This window comes from Clarias gariepinus, chromosome 12 (assembly GCF_024256425.1).
Source record: "Clarias gariepinus isolate MV-2021 ecotype Netherlands chromosome 12, CGAR_prim_01v2, whole genome shotgun sequence".
NCBI classification, from domain to species: domain Eukaryota; kingdom Metazoa; phylum Chordata; class Actinopteri; order Siluriformes; family Clariidae; genus Clarias; species Clarias gariepinus.
In genome coordinates this window covers 24,522,555-24,530,977 of record NC_071111.1, presented here as the reverse complement: position 1 = coordinate 24,530,977, position 8,423 = coordinate 24,522,555, and the positions used below count along the sequence as shown (strand labels likewise).

Genomic DNA, 8,423 nt, shown 5'->3' with positions numbered 1-8,423 from the left:
CTGTTTATTGTGAATAAAACACATGCTCTTACTGCATTACTTACAATAAATGTGAAATTTATTTTTGATGAACCTGATGAATGTGGATTTTCTTTAATATTATTTGCATAGTGTGGGACGTCCTGAATAAGAACTGATCATTGTTTTTTTCTACTTATTAGAAACCGGGTCTTTGTACCCCTCTAAAATGCAGTCATATCTTATATCAAATTTTTTTTCTCATTTAAAAAAAAAAAAATCACACGGATATTAAAGCAGAAATGCAAATAAATAAGCAAGTAAAAATTCACGAGCATTTTGTATTATCTCTCAGTCCTGGGCGTCTTAATGAAAAGCCCTCTGAAAGCGCGTGCTCTCTGTGTAGTTCCTGAAACTACCGTAATCACTGTAATATGCGCGCACGTTAAAATCAATCGCGGCTGGCTTGACCGTGTTTTTCTGAACCGCGGCTGGCTTTACCGCAGTTTTCAAGAGCCGAGTGGAGAGAGAAAAAAGGGGGGGACCTTCCCTTATATACACCTGCCAAACACCGCCACCTTTTGGTCATGTGTTGGTACTGTTACATGCAATCATATATACATCAACAATAGGTAACTGTAATTAAATTACGTGCATTTAAAATATAACATGTTATATTACTGCATGATTGGAAAAAGTAATTCGATTACAAAATTATTATACCCAACGCTGATTATAATTTACAAGAAAAAAAGCTACAACTTATTTAATGAAGTTTGAAATTCAGAGAAACCTTTTTTACTGTTAAAATGATACTGACTTTTAATTTAAATTTATTAAAATATATTAAACATTTGACAAAAGATTCCAGACAAAATGTCACAATTTCAGAAGTGTCAAATTACTGTCCTGCAATTAAGGAGATTTGAAATTACTGGAATTTTTAAAATTACTTTTTTAACAAATTGTTAAAACCTGTAAGGACTGTGCCGAACTTTCCACTTTGTGGAAGAAATAAAAATAAATATGGAGATCACTTAAATACTTGGTGAAGTTGCACAGTAAAAAAAAAATAAAAAATCAAAAGTATTAACTTTAACTATATTCAATAGTGAAGAGCATTTACATACACAAAGAAAATATTGCTAAAGTCTAAATTCAAAAACCAAGAGGAAGCAAGTTTGAAATAACTAAAATAAATAAAATATAATAAATAAAGAAACTGTGCTTTCTGTGTGATGTAATGCATGTTTATAGATAAGACAAAGTCAGAAGTTAAGGCGGCTTTTATTGTTATTTACTGTACTTACAGTACCTAGTGAAATGAAATAACATTCCTCCAGGACCAGAGAGCTATATAAAACAGCACAACTGAGACTACACATATCTTAAATTATACCAAAAGAATCCCAAACATAAAGCGCACAAGTGAAGGTGTGTCAATAAGCACAGTTAAAACATTAAAAAGCCGACCATTACAAAGTTAATTTAGAGTGCAAAGCCGACCCAACAAAGTTGCAAAACAAGATTCTGTATTGCAATATAGGTATAATAAATGTAATGAGTGTAAATATGATTGATAGTCAAAATGAAAATCAATTAAATACAGTATTTAGAGATTATAGCATCCAGGTTAAAAATATACAAAAAAGTGAAATTATGATTAAAAGTGGAATGAAATGGTGTAAGTTTAGTGTGCGTTTGTGTGTGTGTTTGTGTGTGTGTGTTTGAAAGACTGTCCTTGCTATGGAATGAATTAGGCTGACCCTAGCCTGACAAGTGGCTAACAAATCCCTTCAATAAATTGCCAGAAACCAAGTCTCTCAGTTCAGGATGTTTACTGAAAGAATACACTGAAAACTTGTATGGTTTAGGACATTCAGCTTTTTTATTTTTTTATTTTTTTTTAGCCAGAATCCTTTAAGCTTGTTCAATTTTAACCATTTTGATTATATTTAAAAAATCTTTTGAAATACTGAAATTTACACGTGCATTATCAAATTTTGTGACAAAGAATGTACAGTGTTTAGTGTGCTGCTAATACAAGAGCATTAATACATTGGGAAACCTGCAGCCCACACTGTAAAAAATAGACAAATGTTGAATGAATCAATACTGTATTGTTGGGCGAACTTCTTACAGAGATATTTGTTGAGACAACAGGTAATACTGTGTTCTTGAAAAATTAAAAAATCAAGTTGAGCCAGTAATTTACCTTCATTGAGATGCAATCACATGATTTACTGTATAAGACTCCCACCTGTTGGACTGATGCTATAAAGAGGTGAAGATTGTTATTTTGTGGACGCTTTATTCTTTGAAAGTGAGTATTTATTTATTTATTTATTTATTTATTTATTTAATAAAATATGTTTCAGTTAGCCTACAGGTATTTTAAACAGTTAGACCGCCTTTTCAGTGCCGCCCACAATTTTTCCATGGGATCAAACCTTAACTTTGTTATCCTTAAGCCACTTGGTATCTAATTTGGAGGTATCCTTGGGGTCATTGTCCATTTGGAAGACCCATTTGCGCCCAAGCTTTAAGTTCCTGGCTGATGTTTTCAGATGTTGCTTCATCATATCCACATACTTTTCTTTTCTTATAATGCCATCTATTTTGTGAAGGACACCAGTCTCTTCTGCAGCAAAGCAACCCCACAACATTATACTACAACCCCCATACTTCACAGTTAGGATGGTGTTCTGAGGCTTCAAAGCTTTGCCCTTTTTCATCATAATATAATATTTATCATTATGGCCTAATAGTTAGATTTTTGTTTCATCAGACCACAAGACATGTCTCCACAATATTTTTATCCCCATATGCAGTTGCAAACTGCAGTCTAGCTTTTTTTTATAGTGGTTTTGAAGTAATGGATTTCTTTTCCCAAAGTAACCTTTCAGCTCTTGGTGGTACAGGACTCGATTACTGTGGATAATGACACTGTCTTAACAGTTTTAGCCAGCATCTTCACAAGGTCTTTTACTGTTGTCCTGGGGTTGATTCCTCATTTCGCACCAAAAAAAAAACATTTGGTATGATGGTTGTACATTCCCATGTTTTTTATACTTGCATATTATTGTCTGAACAGATGACCGTGAAAAGAAAGAGAAAGAGGCTCTGTGTTTGGGGTGTGCCACCAATCAACTCAAATGGAATCAATTAACCTATTAGAAGCTTCGTAAGCTCAGAATGGAATCATCTGGGGGTTTCATTTTGTTTAAAGACATAATAAACTTAGTGTATGTATACTTCTGACTTTGAAAGTGATAAAAAAAAATTACATAAAAATTCTCCCTCGCTTAATTCTGACATTTAAAAAAATGCAAAAAAAAAAATGTTAATATTTATTGATATGAAACAGAAAAAGTTTACTCTTATTTAATGTTTGACAGTAAAGATAAAAAGTTTTTGTACTTTTTATGAAGGGTATGTAAATATCCCATACCCACCAATATCTTTCTAAAACGGGTCATTAAAATTGACTGAAACTCCGCGAATACTTCACTTACCAACATGAGAAATATATCTATAAAAATCTTAAAGGGTCTACTTTTAAATAAAGCAAGTTAAATAAAAATAAATATTAATAAATTAGTAAATATATTATTATGCAATCCGTATTAATCCAAGTAGAGGCACAGTCTTTCCGTCGCACTTAATTCTCGAGAAGCCCCTGTCTGCAGCCTGCAGATTGGGGCGGGGCTGAAACTGGGGCGCACATACTGTAGATTCTTATTGGTTGTAAGTAAATTAATGACATCGACGCAACGTTCCTCCCACAACTCCTCTCATTGGTTAGTGAAATGGATTGAAATCGCTGCCACGATAAACAGGAAAAACAGTTGGAAACAATACTTATGAATTATACAAACGCTGAATCCTTTGCTCATTTATTCAGCTTTCAGATGCGTACAAATCTCAGTGGTTATGAACGACCACAACCTCTCAAAATAGTGCACTATAAAACCTGTAGATTTGCACATATTCTTCCTGACTAAATATTCCACCATGCAGAGGATCAAGGAAATAAATGTCATGCTTTCCCGGATTCATAATCTGTGAGTATGTGACAATACATTCACCAGACAACAAGATGACAACAGCAGTTTATAAATCAAAAAGTAGATGAGAATACATTTTTAGCATTTTATGAAAAATATTCCATTCTTCCTTTACTGCAAAACACTTGCTCTGGGTAGATATGCTTAAATTTGAACTAAGGATGCATTCCTGTAATATCACACATGGACACAGTTCAGTATATTGACAAAAATAATAATTGTTTACATACAGCACAAATTCAGGCAGAAGCAGACATAAGTAAATCACAAGTTAAACGGGTTAAAGATTAAGAATTACTTACACAAACCATCCAATGTCCTGGTACCCAGGTTGGGAAGATAAACCAGTCAATGTTTGTATCCAGCTTTAAAAAAATAATATTGGTCATGACCAAAACTCAGAAAAGCTGTCAGGATTTAAAAGTGACTAATACATACAGGCAAGTGTAAAAGTTGCTCTTCAAGCATCCTATTTGGCCATGTAGCAACTTGATATGAATTGGCACAAAAAACATTTACATTCTGTATAAAAAAAAAGAACATACTTTAAGCTATCCCTTTAAGCAGCTTAAGCAATCTGAGCACAAAATACAGACTCTATCACGTGTGATTTTGCTATGGTCTCTGGCACTTTAAGGCAACAGTTGAGAACCTGTAATTAAAGAAAAAAAATAAATAAAATAAAAAATAAAAATAACGGAAACTCAACATAAACATCATTGATCAATTCTATATGGAAATATTATGTGTCTTAGCTGTTTACCGTTCCCTCTATGTCTTTTTCCAGGCCTAGAGAGCACAGGTCTGATCGTGTTAGGGTTATGTTGTATACAGTTGTAAGTTGCTCATCTGGAAATTTTCTGACATCCAAAGCATTATTAAGCTAGGATTCAGAAAAAGAAAGAAAAAACAAAACCACCAAAATAAAATAAAAAAACTTACGTGGATCAATTGTATTTTGCAAAATAAAATTCCTGAATGTAACTTACCAACTGCTGTTGCCCCAGATTTAGATAGATCCCCAAAATGTTCTGCTTGCTTTAACAGAGTTCAGGCTTGTTACCACAGGACCTGAACACCACCCAGGGTCACATTGGGACTGGACAGCTGTACAGAAGTAGAAAATATAAACAAATTTTAAATATTAAGCAAAGCACATAAACTTTATTGATTTAAAGAACAAGCTCAACCTGCATGTGTTTCTTGCACATTTAGGGTTTCATTCAAAAATTGGGTTGTCTTTGAATAATCTGAGTGCTCTGAGGAACCAGTGATTGGGTGGCAGTCAGGATCCACAAGCGTCTTCTTGTGAGCCAGCCAGGGAAGGTGAACCTTTAACTTCCCTTCTTTTGCTTTTTGTATGTTTTCAGGGGTAGGGTCTTGTACTCTGCCCTCAAAGGGATGGAAAGGTGGGTGAAGTGGTTTTCGCTTATTTGTGTGTGCCACCAACCCTCTTGGATAGTCATAAATCGTTATATGTGGAAAATGTTTCCAAGACAAAAGAAGATCAGCAAAGTCACAGGGACTCTCCGCTCTCAGGTTGAACTTGACAAAATATACAATACCACACGGACACATGATTACTCCAACACCACCTGAAAGCACATAAAACATTTTAAAAGAAAACATACAAGTTTTTTGAAAGACCAGAAAAACCCATTCAAACAATACATATGAAGAGAAAAAAAAAAAAAGGAAAAAAAAAAACTTACCTGAAGCACCCCACACCTTTTTAAACACCTTGTTGTATGTGACTCTGTTTGACATTTTACCACAAAGTCTGAGGACGAGATCCATTTTGGAACCAACAGCATCAACCCCACACTTTCTACACAGCTTTTTCAAATCTGCAATCTGATCATGTATGCAAATTTGTAAGTAGTATAATCAGTTTCTGACTGCATACATACATACGTAAATACACACCATCGTGCTATACAGGCAACGGTGTTATAATAGCATTATATGGTAAACCAAAACACTAAACACTCCTCCATCTGGAGAATGTACTTTTGCACTCTCCGTGTTTAATACCATGGCTGATTGCCTTGTTTTTGGACCTATCCATGGGGACCAGTTGTGATAACTTGGTGAAACTGTAAATGGATTTTCTTTACCACCTTGAAGAAGAAAAATATAGAAATTTAATGCAACAAACATAAAATAACCATACAAAAAGTGATAAAATAGTAAAAAAAAAAAAATCTTTACTGTCCATTTGTCAGATTTTTTAGCCTAAACATTATAAATTTTTACATCAAGATTAATCTGCTAGAAAAACATAATGGCAGAAAACATTAAAGTCTTGTTTTTTATAAAAAAAAATAATTATAATAATAAAATGAATAAATCAAATGTTTATGCTTTAAACTAATAAGAAATTTGTGGGCTAAGATGAACCAAAATTAATTTTGCTTTTTTAGAAATAAAACATTAACCAAAAGTAAGCTTTATGCTGAAAACAGAAAAAACAAATCTGGCTGCCTGTTTTATTTTTCTGTTTTCACACCTAAAGCAGTTATAAAAATGGGATATTCTAGGAAAAAATATATATGTATATAAACAAAACTTACTTGGGTAAAACCCCCTGCTTAACATGTCCATTGCCACTGAATCCCAAAATTTTTCTATGTCAACATGACCATCGTAAGTTGCAGGTGGAGATGGGATTTCACTCACTGTAATATAAAAAAAATAATAAAATAAAAAAACTCAAATGAAAGCCTAATATGTGAATTAATTTACACAGCAACAGGACAGAAACAGAAATAAGAAACCAATGCAACTAATATATAATAACTTTATACTTACCTGGGATGCTTAACACTCCTTTTTTATGAAGGTCCATAATCACAGTACTTGGAGTGTATCCACAGGACACACAGGAGTACATGTAGTCCAAATCACATAAAGTTTCGAAGTGCAGATATGCTTGCATGATTAGGTCCCCTTTGGGCAAAGACTCTTCCTCTGTGGCCTCAATTATCTGCACAACCCTATCTACAGCTGTGTGATTCTGGAAGGACACAGAGGAGAAGAAAGGTTAAAAATAAACATTAGGAAATAAACTATAAAATAAAATAAGAGCACTTCTAGTTATTTAAGACCCAAACCAGTATAAAATGTTTAATCTGAGCTATTAGCAAAAATAAAAAAAATAGTTGTTAAAGTATAAGTACATAAGTACAGCAGCAGGTATGATTCTTGATATTGTACCTGTAGAGAATTTCTCAATACCACACACAAATGCAGTGTGAGGACTATATGATCATTGAAGTTGTGCAAACCATCCCTCCATTCTTGGTACCTGTATGTGAGATTGCATTTATGGCACAACTTGTAATAAGTAGATACATCTGAGAAAACAATAATTTACTGATAAATAAATTATCTATTAAAACAATAACATTAAAAATATTTATCCAAGCAATATTAATAAAAAAAAAGACATACCCCGAATTACTCCGTGAAAAGTGACTATCTTCGCCCGGCAAGTTATCATTACTGGCTCACCCAAAACTCCCTTGCATAATCTGCATTCAACTTCCTCAGGCACTAGATGTTTTGGAAATGTGTGTTTTGGCATTTGCAGGATGTCCTGTGAAATTTCCACTGGAATTTTCTTATTTTCAAGCAAATATTCCATCATCTTTTTAATAATAGAAGAGTTTGGGGGATATGACACATCCTGACCGTTGGTCTCATCAGATTTATGGACAGTGTTAAGGACCTCTGAACTCTTTACTCTCTTGAAGAGTTGTTGCATCATCTCGAAAAGATGCCATTTTGCTGTCACTTTGTGTATGCATGACTGCCGAGGTCGGGCACAAGGACAATGCCAGTTGTTCTTCTTTTTATCATATGCCACCATCACCCTTCCCATTCTGCCGTAATAGGACACTGTTGGTTCAAAAACTGAAATTAAGTACTTTTGTGTACTTAAAGTCAGTGATTGGAGATGGCAGCACTCGAAAGGGTAAGATCCCAGCGTTGTGCGCAAACTCTGAATTTAAAACACACTGATTATTTTCGCAAGCTGAATGATAGTTTGGCCCCCAAGTATTTTTTTATGACATTATAACTGTGGCATACTGGTGTATGGGCAGAAAGGGCAATTGCTGCAGCAGTCTTTTAAATACTGCTCACACTGCCCTTTGCTTAACACTGTTTTATGCATGTTTGCGAAGAAAATGGCTCTTAAAAGAGCCCTTGGGTTATGTAAACAAAACAAAGAGAATTGTATGAAGGTAAAACAGTAGCAAAACCTGAGAGCTTGCAAATTCGAATGTGAGAACTTGTAAAATGAATATTTGTATTTGTAAGTTGAAATTTGTACTCACAGCTCTGATGTGAAAAGCTGCATCTATCGATTTGCACACCTGTGTTTTGAATTCGAAG

The 8,423-nt window shown here is 34.0% G+C and overlaps 1 pseudogene; it reads right to left on the bottom strand.

The window, feature by feature from the left end:
• Nucleotides 1-3,886: 3,886 nt before the first annotated feature.
• On the bottom strand, nucleotides 3,887-8,202 carry LOC128534115 (HMG domain-containing protein 3-like; annotated as a pseudogene).
• Nucleotides 8,203-8,423: the final 221 nt, after the last annotated feature.